Raw genomic sequence first — 15,827 nt, 5'->3', positions numbered from 1 at the left:
ACCCATTCCGATGTCTAGGGGAGACACGGACATGCTTTGGTATTGCCATTCGTCTCACAAAATGCAGGCTGGTGGGCCAGTTGATTCTAGAATGAACAATTTCATCGCTACTCTGTAACCGCTTTACTACTTTGAAGGGTGCAATGCCATGTGGTTTTGATGTCACAGGCTTGCCATTTTGAAGCCTTATCACTAATTGCCACCTGGACATTGAGAATAATTTGTAATCTGCATTAAACTGAACAAGCGAATAATCAGCATATTAAAAATTGGTCTCACTTTCATTATTAACCTCACAACATGTCAGTTTTGTACCTTGACAGACCGACGATAGGCAGTTTTTCCTCTAGATAACGGTTGCCATGTGTGTTTTCAGATGCATGACACAAGTATTTTCACCTGGACAAGACCTTAATTACCAGTTCGAGGTATAAATTCAGCAATCACAGGATTCTGGCCAAAAAACTGAACCTTGTGTGAGTCAACAAACATGTCCCTTGAATGCATGCAACACTATATATTTCAGTAAACCGTCCCTTCGGATGATTCTTGTATTGCCAAATTATTATCACATTGTTACAGTCACACACCAAAAGCAACAGGCCACTACAAAACCCTGCGCCCACACTGGCCACATTTATGGAAAGTGGCCCACAAGCTTGTGGCCAGTTAAAGCTGGCCAGTTCCCATATGGTCTAGCAGTTAGGATTCCTGGTTTTCTCGTACGCAGCCAGGGGTTGACTCCAGTTTTTCCTCTAGATAAAGGTTGCCGTGTGTGTTTTCAAATGGATGACACGAGTATTTTCACTTGGACAAGAGCTTAATTACCAGTTTGAGGAATCAATTCTGCAATCACAGGAATCTGCCCAAATACACTGAACCCCCGGGTTGAGTGAAAAAACAGATTCCCTGAATGCATACAACACTATATAATTCAGAAAACCGTCCTTTTGGATAATTCTTGTTTTGCCAAATTATTATCACATTGTTACAGTCACAGAACTAAAGCAACAGGCCACTACAAGGTCCTGCGCCCACGCTGACCACATGTATGGAAAGTGCGCCAGAAGCCCATGGCCAGTTTAAAGTGTCCAGATCCCATATGGTCTAGCGGTTAGGATTCCTGGTTTTCACCCAGGCGGCCCGGGTTCAACTCCCGGTATGGGAATGCATGCTCCTTTTTGCTTCCCTCCTCAAAAATCCAGCAAATCTTCCTGCACCAGAAGTGACTTTTTGGCCAGCAGTAGAGCTACAGAACCCTGATATGTCGAGGTTCTGACTAGCCCTTAGCCCCTTCGATAGCTCAGCTGGTAGAGCGGAGGACTGTAGGTTGGAGTGTTGGCCATCCTTAGGTCGCTGGTTCAACTCCGGCTCGAAGGAGGTGTTTTTTTCATGTTCCCACCAATGTTTTGGCTTGGAGCTGGCTTTCTCACATCTGTCAGCAGAGCTTGAATTCGCAGTCCACAATTGGAAGGCAAAAGAGCTTTCCCTGACCGGGAATCGAACCCGGGCCGCGGCGGTGAGAGCGCCGAATCCTAACCACTAGACCACCAGGGAGGGATGGTGGGCTGGAGGGCTCGTGGGCTGCTGGGCTGGTGGGCTGGAGGGCTGGAGGGCTGGAGGGCTGGTAGTCTGTTCTCCTTATAACAAGGTGAGAATGAGCAGACATCAATGCTTGCCACCGTCACATCGAAAACCAACAAGTCTGTAACAATCGGGGGTCTTTACTTTTGGTGGGCCAGTGGCGCAATGGATAACGCGTCTGACTACGGATCAGAAGATTCTAGGTTCGACTCCTGGCTGGCTCGCTCTGTGCTTGTTTTTCTCCGGCTTATTTTGTTGTTGTGTTTTTTTTTCTCCAAAGTCCAAAAGAAAAGGCAACTCTCTAGGCATTCTTCTATTTTTTCCAAAAAAAGGCACATTCTGCACACCCATTCCGATGTCTAGGGGAGACACGGACATGCAGTCTCACAAAATGCAGGCTGGTGGGCCAGTTGATTCTAGAATGAACAATTTCATCGCTACTCTGTAACCGCTTTACTACTTTGAAGGGTGCAATGCCATGTGGTTTTGATGTCACAGGCTTGCCATTTTGAAGCCTTATCACTAATTGCCACCTGGACATTGAGAATAATTTGTAATCTGCATTAAACTGAACGAGCGAATAATCAGCATATTAAAAATTGGTCTCACTTTCATTATTAACCTCACAACATGTCAGTTTTGTACCTTGACAGACCGACGATAGGCAGTTTTTCCTCTAGATAACGGTTGCCATGTGTGTTTTCAGATGCATGACACAAGTATTTTCACCTGGACAAGACCTTAATTACCAGTTCGAGGTATAAATTCAGCAATCACAGGATTCTGGCCAAAAAACTGAACCATGTGTGAGTCAACAAACATGTCCCTTGAATGCATGCAACACTATATATTTCAGTAAACCGTCCCTTCGGATGATTCTTGTATTGCCAAATTATTATCACATTGTTACAGTCACACACCAAAAGCAACAGGCCACTACAAAACCCTGCGCCCACACTGGCCACATTTATGGAAAGTGGCCCACAAGCTTGTGGCCAGTTAAAGCTGGCCAGTTCCCATATGGGCTGGAGGGCTCGTGGGCTGGTGGGCAGGAGGGCTGGAGGGCTGGTGGGCTGGTGGGCTGGTGGGCTGGTGGGCTGGTGGGCTGGTGGGCTGGAGGGCTGGTAGTCTGTTCTCCTGATAACAAGGTGAGAATGAGCAGACATCAATGCTTGCCACCGTCACATCGAAAACCAACAAGTCTGTAACAATCGGGGGTCTTTACTAATGGTGGGCCAGTGGCGCAATGGATAACGCGTCTGACTACGGATCAGAAGATTCTAGGTTCGACTCCTGGCTGGCTCGCTCTGTGCTTGTTTTTCTCCGGCTTATTTTGTTGTTGTGTTTTTTTTCTCCAAAGTCCAAAAGAAAAGGCAACTCTCTAGGCATTCTTCTATTTTTTTCAAAAAAAGGCACATTCTGCACACCCATTCCGATGTCTAGGGGAGACACGGACATGCTTTGGTATTGCCATTCGTCTCACAAAATGCAGGCTGGTGGGCCAGTTGATTCTAGAAAGAACAATTTCATCGCTACTCTGTAACCGCTTTACTACTTTGAAGGGTGCAATGCCATGTGGTTTTGATGTCACAGGCTTGCCATTTTGAAGCCTTATCACTAATTGCCACCTGGACATTGAGAATAATTTGTAATCTGCATTAAACTGAACGAGCGAATAATCAGCAATTTTGCGGATTAAAAATTGGTCTCACTTTCATTATTAACCTCACAACATGTCAGTTTTGTACCTTGACAGACCGACGATAGGCAGTTTTTCCTCTAGATAACGGTTGCCATGTGTGTTTTCAGATGCATGACACAAGTATTTTCACCTGGACAAGACCTTAATTACCAGTTCGAGGTATAAATTCAGCAATCACAGGATTCTGGCCAAAAAACTGAACCATGTGTGAGTCAACAAACATGTCCCTTGAATGCATGCAACACTATATATTTCAGTAAACCGTCCCTTCGGATGATTCTTGTATTGCCAAATTATTATCACATTGTTACAGTCACACACCAAAAGCAACAGGCCACTACAAAACCCTGCGCCCACACTGGCCACATTTATGGAAAGTGGCCCACAAGCTTGTGGCCAGTTAAAGCTGGCCAGTTCCCATATGGTCTAGCAGTTAGGATTCCTGGTTTTCTCGTACGCAGCCAGGGGTTGACTCCAGTTTTTCCTCTAGATAAAGGTTGCCGTGTGTGTTTTCAAATGGATGACACGAGTATTTTCACTTGGACAAGAGCTTAATTACCAGTTTGAGGAATCAATTCTGCAATCACAGGAATCTGCCCAAATACACTGAACCCCCGGGTTGAGTGAAAAAACAGATTCCCTGAATGCATACAACACTATATAATTCAGAAAACCGTCCTTTTGGATAATTCTTGTTTTGCCAAATTATTATCACATTGTTACAGTCACAGAACTAAAGCAACAGGCCACTACAAGGTCCTGCGCCCACGCTGACCACATGTATGGAAAGTGCGCCAGAAGCCCATGGCCAGTTTAAAGTGTCCAAATCCCATACGGTCTAGCGGTTAGGATTCCTGGTTTTCACCCAGGCGGCCCGGGTTCAACTCCCGGTATGGGAATGCATGCTCCTTTTTGCTTCCCTCCTCAAAAATCTAGCAAATCTTCCTGCACCAGAAGTGACTTTTTGGCCAGCAGTAGAGCTACAGAACCCTGATATGTCGAGGTTCTGACTAGCCCTTATCCCCTTCGATAGCTCAGCTGGTAGAGCGGAGGACTGTAGGTTGGAGTGTTGGCCATCCTTAGGTCGCTGGTTCAACTCCGGCTCGAAGGAGGTGTTTTTTTCATGTTCCCACCAATGTTTTGGCTTGGAGCTGGCTTTCTCACAGCTGTCAGCAGAGCTTGAATTCGCAGTCCACAATTGGAAGGCAAAAGAGCTTTCCCTGACCGGGAATCGAACCCGGGCCGCGGCGGTGAGAGCGCCGAATCCTAACCACTAGACCACCAGGGAGGGCTGGAGGGCTCATCGGCTGCTGGGCTGGTGGGCTGGAGGGCTGGAGGGCTGGTAGTCTGTTCTCCTGATAACAAGGTGAGAATGAGCAGACATCAATGCTTGCCACCGTCACATCGAAAACCAACAAGTCTGTAACAATCGGGGGTCTTTACTTTTGGTGGGCCAGTGGCGCAATGGATAACGCATCTGACTACGGATCAGAAGATTCTAGGTTCGACTCCTGGCTGGCTCGCTCTGTGCTTGTTTTTCTCCGGCTTATTTTGTTGTTGTGTTTTTTTCTCCAAAGTCCAAAAGAAAAGGCAACTCTCTAGGCATTCTTCTATTTTTTCCAAAAAAAGGCACATTCTGCACACCCATTCCGATGTCTAGGGGAGACACGGACATGCTTTGGTATTGCCATTCGTCTCACAAAATGCAGGCTGGTGGGCCAGTTGATTCTAGAATGAACAATTTCATTGCTACTCTGTAACCGCTTTACTACTTTGAAGGGTGCAATGCCATGTGGTTTTGATGTCACAGGCTTGCCATTTTGAAGACTTATCACTAATTGCCACCTGGACATTGAGAATAATTTGTAATCTGCATTAAACTGAACGAGCGAATAATCAGCATATTAAAAATTGGTCTCACTTTCATTATTAACCTCACAACATGTCAGTTTTGTACCTTGACAGACCGACGATAGGCAGTTTTTCCTCTAGATAACGGTTGCCATGTGTGTTTTCAGATGCATGACACAAGTATTTTCACCTGGACAAGACCTTAATTACCAGTTCGAGGTATAAATTCAGCAATCACAGGATTCTGGCCAAAAGACTGAACCATGTGTGAGTCAACAAACATGTCCCTTGAATGCATGCAACACTATATATTTCAGTAAACCGTCCCTTCGGATGATTCTTGTATTGCCAAATTATTATCACATTGTTACAGTCACACACCAAAAGCAACAGGCCACTACAAAACCTTGCGCCCACACTGGCCACATTTATGGAAAGTGGCCCACAAGCTTGTGGCCAGTTAAAGCTGGCCAGTTCCCATATGGTCTAGCAGTTAGGATTCCTGGTTTTCTTGTACGCAGCCAGGGGTTGACTCCAGTTTTTCCTCTAGATAAAGGTTGCCGTGTGTGTTTTCAAATGGATGACACGAGTATTTTCACTTGGACAAGAGCTTAATTACCAGTTTGAGGAATCAATTCTGCAATCACAGGAATCTGCCCAAATACACTGAACCCCCGGGTTGATTGAAAAAACAGATTCCCTGAATGCATACAACACTATATAATTCAGAAAACCGTCATTTTGCATAATTCTTGTTTTGCCAAATTATTATCACATTGTTACAGTCACAGAACTAAAGCAACAGGCCACTACAAGGTCCTGCGCCCACGCTGACCACATGTATGGAAAGTGCGCCAGAAGCCCATGGCCAGTTTAAAGTGTCCAAATCCCATACGGTCTAGCGGTTAGGATTCCTGGTTTTCACCCAGGCGGCCCGGGTTCAACTCCCGGTATGGGAATGCATGCTCCTTTTTGCTTCCCTCCTCAAAAATCTAGAAAATCTTCCTGCACCAGAAGTGACTTTTTGGCCAGCAGTAGAGCTACAGAACCCTGATATGTCGAGGTTCTGATCCAGCAAATCTTCCTGCACCAGAAGTGACTTTTTGGCCAGCAGTAGAGCTACAGAACCCTGATATGTCGAGGTTCTGACTAGCCCTTAGCCCCTTCGATAGCTCAGCTGGTAGAGCGGAGGACTGTAGGTTGGAGTGTTGGCCATCCTTAGGTCGCTGGTTCAACTCCGGCTCGAAGGAGGTGTTTTTTTTCATGTTCCCACCAATGTTTTGGCTTGGAGCTGGCTTTCTCACAGCTGTCAGCAGATCTTGAATTCGCAGTCCACAATTGGAAGGCAAAAGAGCTTTCCCTGACCGGGAATCGAACCCGGGCCGCGGCGGTGAGAGCGCCGAATCCTAACCACTAGACCACCAGGGATGGATGGTGGGCTCGTGGGCTGGTGGGCAGGAGGGCTGGAGGGCTCGTGGGCTGGTGGGCTGGTGGGCTGGTAGTCTGTTCTCCTGATAACAAGGTGAGAATGAGCAGACATCAATGCTTGCCACCGTCACATCGAAAACCAACAAGTCTGTAACAATCGGGTGTCTTTACTAATGGTGGGCCAGTGGCGCAATGGATAACGCGTCTGACTACGGATCAGAAGATTCTAGGTTCGACTCCTGGCTGGCTCGCTCTGTGCTTGTTTTTCTCCGGCTTATTTTGTTGTTGTGTTTTTTTTCTCCAAAGTCCAAAAGAAAAGGCAACTCTCTAGGCATTCTTCTATTTTTTCCAAAAAAAGGCACATTCTGCACACCCATTCCGATGTCTAGGGGAGACACGGACATGCTTTGGTATTGCCATTCGTCTCACAAAATGCAGGCTGGTGGGCCAGTTGATTCTAGAAAGAACAATTTCATCGCTACTCTGTAACCGCTTTACTACTTTGAAGGGTGCAATGCCATGTGGTTTTGATGTCACAGGCTTGCCATTTTGAAGCCTTATCACTAATTGCCACCTGGACATTGAGAATAATTTGTAATCTGCATTAAACTGAACGAGCGAATAATCAGCAATTTTGCGGATTAAAAATTGGTCTCACTTTCATTATTAACCTCACAACATGTCAGTTTTGTACCTTGACAGACCGACGATAGGCAGTTTTTCCTCTAGATAACGGTTGCCATGTGTGTTTTCAGATGCATGACACAAGTATTTTCACCTGGACAAGACCTTAATTACCAGTTCGAGGTATAAATTCAGCAATCACAGGATTCTGGCCAAAAAACTGAACCATGTGTGAGTCAACAAACATGTCCCTTGAATGCATGCAACACTATATATTTCAGTAAACCGTCCCTTCGGATGATTCTTGTATTGCCAAATTATTATCACATTGTTACAGTCACACACCAAAAGCAACAGGCCACTACAAAACCCTGCGCCCACACTGGCCACATTTATGGAAAGTGGCCCACAAGCTTGTGGCCAGTTAAAGCTGGCCAGTTCCCATATGGTCTAGCAGTTAGGATTCCTGGTTTTCTCGTACGCAGCCAGGGGTTGACTCCAGTTTTTCCTCTAGATAAAGGTTGCCGTGTGTGTTTTCAAATGGATGACACAAGTATTTTCACTTGGACAAGAGCTTAATTACCAGTTTGAGGAATCAATTCTGCAATCACAGGAATCTGCCCAAATACACTGAACCCCCGGGTTGAGTGAAAAAACAGATTCCCTGAATGCATACAACACTATATAATTCAGAAAACCGTCCTTTTGGATAATTCTTGTTTTGCCAAATTATTATCACATTGTTACAGTCACAGAACTAAAGCAACAGGCCACTACAAGGTCCTGCGCCCACGCTGACCACATGTATGGAAAGTGCGCCAGAAGCCCATGGCCAGTTTAAAGTGTCCAGATCCCATATGGTCTAGCGGTTAGGATTCCTGGTTTTCACCCAGGCGGCCCGGGTTCAACTCCCGGTATGGAAATGCATGCTCCTTTTTGCTTCCCTCCTCAAAAATCCAGCAAATCTTCCTGCACCAGAAGTGACTTTTTGGCCAGCAGTAGAGCTACAGAACCCTGATATGTTGAGGTTCTGACTAGCCCTTAGCCCCTTCGATAGCTCAGCTGGTAGAGCGGAGGACTGTAGGTTGGAGTGTTGGCCATCCTTAGGTCGCTGGTTCAACTCCGGCTCGAAGGAGGTGTTTTTTTCATGTTCCCACCAATGTTTTGGCTTGGAGCTGGCTTTCTCACAGCTGTCAGCAGAGCTTGAATTTGCAGTCCACAATTGGAAGGCAAAAGAGCTTTCCCTGACCGGGAATCGAACCCGGGCCACGGCGGTGAGAACGCCGAATTCTAACCACTAGACCACCAGGGAGGGATGGTGGGCTGGAGGGCTCGTGGGCTGCTGGGCTGGTGGGCTGGAGGGCTGGTAGTCTGTTCTCCTGATAACAAGGTGAGAATGAGCAGACATCAATGCTTGCCACCGTCACATCGAAAACCAACAAGTCTGTAACAATCGGGGGTCTTTACTTTTGGTGGGCCAAAAGTCTGACTGACTACGGATCAGAAGATTCTAGGTTCGACTCCTGGCTGGCTCGCTCTGTGCTTGTTTTTCTCCGGCTTATTTTGTTGTTGTGTTTTTTTTCTCCAAAGTCCAAAAGAAAAGGCAACTCTCTAGGCATTCTTCTATTTTTTCCAAAAAAAAGGCACATTCTGCAAACCCATTCCGATGTCTAGGGGAGACACGGACATGCAGTCTCACAAAATGCAGGCTGGTGGGCCAGTTGATTCTAGAATGAACAATTTCATCGCTACTCTGTAACCGCTTTACTACTTTGAAGGGTGCAATGCCATGTGGTTTTGATGTCACAGGCTTGCCATTTTGAAGCCTTATCACTAATTGCCACCTGGACATTGAGAATAATTTGTAATCTGCATTAAACTGAACGAGCGAATAATCAGCATATTAAAAATTGGTCTCACTTTCATTATTAACCTCACAACATGTCAGTTTTGTACCTTGACAGACCGACGATAGGCAGTTTTTCCTCTAGATAACGGTTGCCATGTGTGTTTTCAGATGCATGACACAAGTATTTTCACCTGGACAAGACCTTAATTACCAGTTCGAGGTATAAATTCAGCAATCACAGGATTCTGGCCAAAAAACTGAACCATGTGTGAGTCAACAAACATGTCCCTTGAATGCATGCAACACTATATATTTCAGTAAACCGTCCCTTCGGATGATTCTTGTATTGCCAAATTATTATCACATTGTTACAGTCACACACCAAAAGCAACAGGCCACTACAAAACCCTGCGCCCACACTGGCCACATTTATGGAAAGTGGCCCACAAGCTTGTGGCCAGTTAAAGCTGGCCAGTTCCCATATGGGCTGGAGGGCTCGTGGGCTGGTGGGCAGGAGGGCTGGAGGGCTGGTGGGCTGGTGGGCTGGTGGGCTGGTGGGCTGGTGGGCTGGTGGGCTGGTGGGCTGGAGGGCTGGTGGGCTGGAGGGCTGGTGGGCTGGAGGGCTGGTAGTCTGTTCTCCTGATAACAAGGTGAGAATGAGCAGACATCAATGCTTGCCACCGTCACATCGAAAACCAACAAGTCTGTAACAATCGGGGGTCTTTACTAATGGTGGGCCAGTGGCGCAATGGATAACGCGTCTGACTACGGATCAGAAGATTCTAGGTTCGACTCCTGGCTGGCTCGCTCTGTGCTTGTTTTTCTCCGGCTTATTTTGTTGTTGTGTTTTTTTTCTCCAAAGTCCAAAAGAAAAGGCAACTCTCTAGGCATTCTTCTATTTTTTTCAAAAAAAGGCACATTCTGCACACCCATTCCGATGTCTAGGGGAGACACGGACATGCTTTGGTATTGCCATTCGTCTCACAAAATGCAGGCTGGTGGGCCAGTTGATTCTAGAAAGAACAATTTCATCGCTACTCTGTAACCGCTTTACTACTTTGAAGGGTGCAATGCCATGTGGTTTTGATGTCACAGGCTTGCCATTTTGAAGCCTTATCACTAATTGCCACCTGGACATTGAGAATAATTTGTAATCTGCATTAAACTGAACGAGCGAATAATCAGCAATTTTGCGGATTAAAAATTGGTCTCACTTTCATTATTAACCTCACAACATGTCAGTTTTGTACCTTGACAGAAACCGTCCCTTCGGATGATTCTTGTATTGCCAAATTATTATCACATTGTTACAGTCACACACCAAAAGCAACAGGCCACTACAAAACCCTGCGCCCACACTGGCCACATTTATGGAAAGTGGCCCACAAGCTTGTGGCCAGTTAAAGCTGGCCAGTTCCCATATGGTCTAGCAGTTAGGATTCCTGGTTTTCTCGTACGCAGCCAGGGGTTGACTCCAGTTTTTCCTCTAGATAAAGGTTGCCGTGTGTGTTTTCAAATGGATGACACGAGTATTTTCACTTGGACAAGAGCTTAATTACCAGTTTGAGGAATCAATTCTGCAATCACAGGAATCTGCCCAAATACACTGAACCCCCGGGTTGAGTGAAAAAACAGATTCCCTGAATGCATACAACACTATATAATTCAGAAAACCGTCCTTTTGGATAATTCTTGTTTTGCCAAATTATTATCACATTGTTACAGTCACAGAACTAAAGCAACAGGCCACTACAAGGTCCTGCGCCCACGCTGACCACATGTATGGAAAGTGCGCCAGAAGCCCATGGCCAGTTTAAAGTGTCCAGATCCCATATGGTCTAGCGGTTAGGATTCCTGGTTTTCACCCAGGCGGCCCGGGTTCAACTCCCGGTATGGGAATGCATGCTCCTTTTTGCTTCCCTCCTCAAAAATCCAGCAAATCTTCCTGCACCAGAAGTGACTTTTTGGCCAGCAGTAGAGCTACAGAACCCTGATATGTCGAGGTTCTGACTAGCCCTTAGCCCCTTCGATAGCTCAGCTGGTAGAGCGGAGGACTGTAGGTTGGAGTGTTGGCCATCCTTAGGTCGCTGGTTCAACTCCGGCTCGAAGGAGGTGTTTTTTTCATGTTCCCACCAATGTTTTGGCTTGGAGCTGGCTTTCTCACATCTGTCAGCAGAGCTTGAATTCGCAGTCCACAATTGGAAGGCAAAAGAGCTTTCCCTGACCGGGAATCGAACCCGGGCCGCGGCGGTGAGAGCGCCGAATCCTAACCACTAGACCACCAGGGAGGGATGGTGGGCTGGAGGGCTCGTGGGCTGCTGGGCTGGTGGGCTGGAGGGCTGGAGGGCTGGTAGTCTGTTCTCCTGATAACAAGGTGAGAATGAGCAGACATCAATGCTTGCCACCGTCACATCGAAAACCAACAAGTCTGTAACAATCGGGGGTCTTTACTTTTGGTGGGCCAGTGGCGCAATGGATAACGCGTCTGACTACGGATCAGAAGATTCTAGGTTCGACTCCTGGCTGGCTCGCTCTGTGCTTGTTTTTCTCCGGCTTATTTTGTTGTTGTGTTTTTTTTCTCCAAAGTCCAAAAGAAAAGGCAACTCTCTAGGCATTCTTCTATTTTTTCCAAAAAAAGGCACATTCTGCACACCCATTCCGATGTCTAGGGGAGACACGGACATGCTTTGGTATTGCCATTCGTCTCACAAAATGCAGGCTGGTGGGCCAGTTGATTCTAGAATGAACAATTTCATCGCTACTCTGTAACCGCTTTACTACTTTGAAGGGTGCAATGCCATGTGGTTTTGATGTCACAGGCTTGCCATTTTGAAGCCTTATCACTAATTGCCACCTGGACATTGAGAATAATTTGTAATCTGCATTAAACTGAACGAGCGAATAATCAGCATATTAAAAATTGGTCTCACTTTCATTATTAACCTCACAACATGTCAGTTTTGTACCTTGACAGACCGACGATAGGCAGTTTTTCCTCTAGATAACGGTTGCCATGTGTGTTTTCAGATGCATGACACAAGTATTTTCACCTGGACAAGACCTTAATTACCAGTTCGAGGTATAAATTCAGCAATCACAGGATTCTGGCCAAAAAACTGAACCTTGTGTGAGTCAACAAACATGTCCCTTGAATGCATGCAACACTATATATTTCAGTAAACCGTCCCTTCGGATGATTCTTGTATTGCCAAATTATTATCACATTGTTACAGTCACACACCAAAAGCAACAGGCCACTACAAAACCCTGCGCCCACACTGGCCACATTTATGGAAAGTGGCCCACAAGCTTGTGGCCAGTTAAAGCTGGCCAGTTCCCATATGGTCTAGCAGTTAGGATTCCTGGTTTTCTTGTACGCAGCCAGGGGTTGACTCCAGTTTTTCCTCTAGATAAAGGTTGCCGTGTGTGTTTTCAAATGGATGACACAAGTATTTTCACTTGGACAAGAGCTTAATTACCAGTTTGAGGAATCAATTCTGCAATCACAGGAATCTGCCCAAATACACTGAACCCCCGGGTTGAGTGAAAAAACAGATTCCCTGAATGCATACAACACTATATAATTCAGAAAACCGTCCTTTTGCATAATTCTTGTTTTGCCAAATTACTATCACATTGTTACAGTCACAGAACTAAAGCAACAGGCCACTACAAGGTCCTTCGCCCACACTGACCACATGTATGGAAAGTGCGCCAGAAGCCCATGGCCAGTTTAAAGTGTCCAAATCCCATATGGTCTAGCGGTTAGGATTCCTGGTTTTCTCCCAGGCGGCCCGGGTTCAACTCCCGGTATGGGAATGCATGCTCCTTTTTGCTTCCCTCCTCAAAAATCCAGCAAATCTTCCTGCACCAGAAGTGACTTTTTGGCCAGCAGTAGAGCTACAGAACCCTGATATGTCGAGGTTCTGATCCAGCAAATCTTCCTGCACCAGAAGTGACTTTTTGGCCAGCAGTAGAGCTACAGAACCCTGATATGTCGAGGTTCTGACTAGCCCTTAGCCCCTTCGATAGCTCAGCTGGTAGAGCGGAGGACTGTAGGTTGGAGTGTTGGCCATTCTTAGGTCGCTGGTTCAACTCCGGCTCGAAGGAGGTGTTTTTTTTCATGTTCCCACCAATGTTTTGGCTTGGAGCTGGCTTTCTCACAGCTGTCAGCAGAGCTTGAATTCGCAGTCCACAATTGGAAGGCAAAAGAGCTTTCCCTGACCGGGAATCGAAACCGGGCCGCGGCGGTGAGAGCGCCGAATCCTAACCACTAGACCACCAGGGATGGACGGTGGGCTGGAGGGCTCGTGGGCTGGTGGGCAGGAGGGCTGGAGGGCTGGTGGGCTGGTGGGCTGGAGGGCTGGTAGTCTGTTCTCCTGATAACAAGGTGAGAATGAGCAGACATCAATGCTTGCCACCGTCACATCGAAAACCAACAAGTCTGTAACAATCGGGGGTCTTTACTAATGGTGGGCCAGTGGCGCAATGGATAACGCGTCTGACTACGGATCAGAAGATTCTAGGTTCGACTCCTGGCTGGCTCGCCCTGTGCTTGTTTTTCTCCGGCTTATTTTGTTGTTGTGTTTTTTTTCTCCAAAGTCCAAAAGAAAAGGCAACTCTCTAGGCATTCTTCTATTTTTTCCAAAAAAAGGCACATTCTGCACACCCATTCCGATGTCTAGGGGAGACACGGACATGCTTTGGTATTGCCATTCGTCTCACAAAATGCAGGCTGGTGGGCCAGTTGATTCTAGAAAGAACAATTTCATCGCTACTCTGTAACCGCTTTACTACTTTGAAGGGTGCAATGCCATGTGGTTTTGATGTCACAGGCTTGCCATTTTGAAGCCTTATCACTAATTGCCACCTGGACATTGAGAATAATTTGTAATCTGCATTAAACTGAACGAGCGAATAATCAGCAATTTTGCGGATTAAAAATTGGTCTCACTTTCATTATTAACCTCACAACATGTCAGTTTTGTACCTTGACAGACCGACGATAGGCAGTTTTTCCTCTAGATAACGGTTGCCATGTGTGTTTTCAGATGCATGACACAAGTATTTTCACCTGGACAAGACCTTAATTACCAGTTCGAGGTATAAATTCAGCAATCACAGGATTCTGGCCAAAAAACTGAACCATGTGTGAGTCAACAAACATGTCCCTTGAATGCATGCAACACTATATATTTCAGTAAACCGTCCCTTCGGATGATTCTTGTATTGCCAAATTATTATCACATTGTTACAGTCACACACCAAAAGCAACAGGCCACTACAAAACCCTGCGCCCACACTGGCCACATTTATGGAAAGTGGCCCACAAGCTTGTGGCCAGTTAAAGCTGGCCAGTTCCCATATGGTCTAGCAGTTAGGATTCCTGGTTTTCTCGTACGCAGCCAGGGGTTGACTCCAGTTTTTCCTCTAGATAAAGGTTGCCGTGTGTGTTTTCAAATGGATGACACGAGTATTTTCACTTGGACAAGAGCTTAATTACCAGTTTGAGGAATCAATTCTGCAATCACAGGAATCTGCCCAAATACACTGAACCCCCGGGTTGAGTGAAAAAACAGATTCCCTGAATGCATACAACACTATATAATTCAGAAAACCGTCCTTTTGGATAATTCTTGTTTTGCCAAATTATTATCACATTGTTACAGTCACAGAACTAAAGCAACAGGCCACTACAAGGTCCTGCGCCCACGCTGACCACATGTATGGAAAGTGCGCCAGAAGCCCATGGCCAGTTTAAAGTGTCCAGATCCCATATGGTCTAGCGGTTAGGATTCCTGGTTTTCACCCAGGCGGCCCGGGTTCAACTCCCGGTATGGGAATGCATGCTCCTTTTTGCTTCCCTCCTCAAAAATCCAGCAAATCTTCCTACACCAGAAGTGACTTTTTGGCCAGCAGTAGAGCTACAGAACCCTGATATGTCGAGGTTCTGACTAGCCCTTAGCCCCTTCGATAGCTCAGCTGGTAGAGCGGAGGACTGTAGGTTGGAGTGTTGGCCATTCTTAGGTCGCTGGTTCAACTCCGGCTCGAAGGAGGTGTTTTTTTTCATGTTCCCACCAATGTTTTGGCTTGGAGCTGGCTTTCTCACAGCTGTCAGCAGAGCTTGAATTCGCAGTCCACAATTGGAAGGCAAAAGAGCTTTCCCTGACCGGGAATCGAACCCGGGCCGCGGCGGTGAGAACGCCGAATTCTAACCACTAGACCACCAGGGAGGGATGGTGGGCTGGAGGGCTCGTGGGCTGGAGGGCTCGTGGGCTGCTGGGCTGGTGGGCTGGAGGGCTGGAGGGCTGGTAGTCTGTTCTCCTGATAACAAGGTGAGAATGAGCAGACATCAATGCTTGCCACCGTCACATCGAAAACCAACAAGTCTGTAACAATCGGGGGTCTTTACTTTTGGTGGGCCAGTGGCGCAATGGATAATGCGTCTGACTACGGATCAGAAGATTCTAGGTTCGACTCCTGGCTGGCTCGCTCTGTGCTTGTTTTTCTCCAGCTTATTTTGTTGTTGTGTTTTTTTTCTCCAAAGTCCAAAAGAAAAGGCAACTCTCTAGGCATTCTTCTATTTTTTCCAAAAAAAGGCACATTCTGCACACCCATTCCGATGTCTAGGGGAGACACGGACATGCAGTCTCACAAAATGCAGGCTGGTGGGCCAGTTGATTCTAGAATGAACAATTTCATCGCTACTCTGTAACCGCTTTACTACTTTGAAGGGTGCAATGCCATGTGGTTTTGATGTCACAGGCTTGCCATTTTGAAGCCTTATCA

The 15,827-nt window shown here is 46.5% G+C and overlaps 14 non-coding genes across 14 annotated transcripts; all 14 read left to right on the top strand.

The window, feature by feature from the left end:
- Positions 1 to 1,096: 1,096 nt before the first annotated feature.
- trnae-uuc (transfer RNA glutamic acid (anticodon UUC)) lies at positions 1,097 to 1,168 on the top strand. Its single transcript has one exon. It is a non-coding gene; the product is annotated as a tRNA-Glu (tRNA).
- A 124-nt stretch (positions 1,169 to 1,292) lies between these two features.
- On the top strand, positions 1,293 to 1,380 carry trnay-gua (transfer RNA tyrosine (anticodon GUA)). The gene is given in 2 exon segments: positions 1,293 to 1,329; positions 1,345 to 1,380. It is a non-coding gene; the product is annotated as a tRNA-Tyr (tRNA).
- A 355-nt stretch (positions 1,381 to 1,735) lies between these two features.
- On the top strand, positions 1,736 to 1,808 carry trnar-acg (transfer RNA arginine (anticodon ACG)). Its single transcript has one exon. It is a non-coding gene; the product is annotated as a tRNA-Arg (tRNA).
- Positions 1,809 to 2,816: 1,008 nt separating this feature from the next.
- Positions 2,817 to 2,889, top strand: trnar-acg (transfer RNA arginine (anticodon ACG)). Its single transcript has one exon. It is a non-coding gene; the product is annotated as a tRNA-Arg (tRNA).
- Positions 2,890 to 4,309: 1,420 nt separating this feature from the next.
- trnay-gua (transfer RNA tyrosine (anticodon GUA)) lies at positions 4,310 to 4,397 on the top strand. Its single transcript is given in 2 exon segments — positions 4,310 to 4,346; positions 4,362 to 4,397. It is a non-coding gene; the product is annotated as a tRNA-Tyr (tRNA).
- Positions 4,398 to 6,299: 1,902 nt separating this feature from the next.
- On the top strand, positions 6,300 to 6,387 carry trnay-gua (transfer RNA tyrosine (anticodon GUA)). The gene is given in 2 exon segments: positions 6,300 to 6,336; positions 6,352 to 6,387. It is a non-coding gene; the product is annotated as a tRNA-Tyr (tRNA).
- A 356-nt stretch (positions 6,388 to 6,743) lies between these two features.
- On the top strand, positions 6,744 to 6,816 carry trnar-acg (transfer RNA arginine (anticodon ACG)). Its single transcript has one exon. It is a non-coding gene; the product is annotated as a tRNA-Arg (tRNA).
- A 1,420-nt stretch (positions 6,817 to 8,236) lies between these two features.
- trnay-gua (transfer RNA tyrosine (anticodon GUA)) lies at positions 8,237 to 8,324 on the top strand. Its single transcript is given in 2 exon segments — positions 8,237 to 8,273; positions 8,289 to 8,324. It is a non-coding gene; the product is annotated as a tRNA-Tyr (tRNA).
- A 1,448-nt stretch (positions 8,325 to 9,772) lies between these two features.
- Positions 9,773 to 9,845, top strand: trnar-acg (transfer RNA arginine (anticodon ACG)). The gene has a single exon. It is a non-coding gene; the product is annotated as a tRNA-Arg (tRNA).
- Positions 9,846 to 10,865: 1,020 nt separating this feature from the next.
- Positions 10,866 to 10,937, top strand: trnae-uuc (transfer RNA glutamic acid (anticodon UUC)). The gene has a single exon. It is a non-coding gene; the product is annotated as a tRNA-Glu (tRNA).
- Positions 10,938 to 11,061: 124 nt separating this feature from the next.
- On the top strand, positions 11,062 to 11,149 carry trnay-gua (transfer RNA tyrosine (anticodon GUA)). Its single transcript is given in 2 exon segments — positions 11,062 to 11,098; positions 11,114 to 11,149. It is a non-coding gene; the product is annotated as a tRNA-Tyr (tRNA).
- Positions 11,150 to 11,496: 347 nt separating this feature from the next.
- trnar-acg (transfer RNA arginine (anticodon ACG)) lies at positions 11,497 to 11,569 on the top strand. The gene has a single exon. It is a non-coding gene; the product is annotated as a tRNA-Arg (tRNA).
- Positions 11,570 to 13,512: 1,943 nt separating this feature from the next.
- Positions 13,513 to 13,585, top strand: trnar-acg (transfer RNA arginine (anticodon ACG)). The gene has a single exon. It is a non-coding gene; the product is annotated as a tRNA-Arg (tRNA).
- Positions 13,586 to 14,809: 1,224 nt separating this feature from the next.
- trnae-uuc (transfer RNA glutamic acid (anticodon UUC)) lies at positions 14,810 to 14,881 on the top strand. The gene has a single exon. It is a non-coding gene; the product is annotated as a tRNA-Glu (tRNA).
- Positions 14,882 to 15,827: the final 946 nt, after the last annotated feature.

Source organism: Carassius gibelio, chromosome A11, assembly GCF_023724105.1.
Source record: "Carassius gibelio isolate Cgi1373 ecotype wild population from Czech Republic chromosome A11, carGib1.2-hapl.c, whole genome shotgun sequence".
NCBI classification, from domain to species: domain Eukaryota; kingdom Metazoa; phylum Chordata; class Actinopteri; order Cypriniformes; family Cyprinidae; genus Carassius; species Carassius gibelio.
This window is presented reverse-complemented; position numbering and strand designations above follow the sequence as displayed.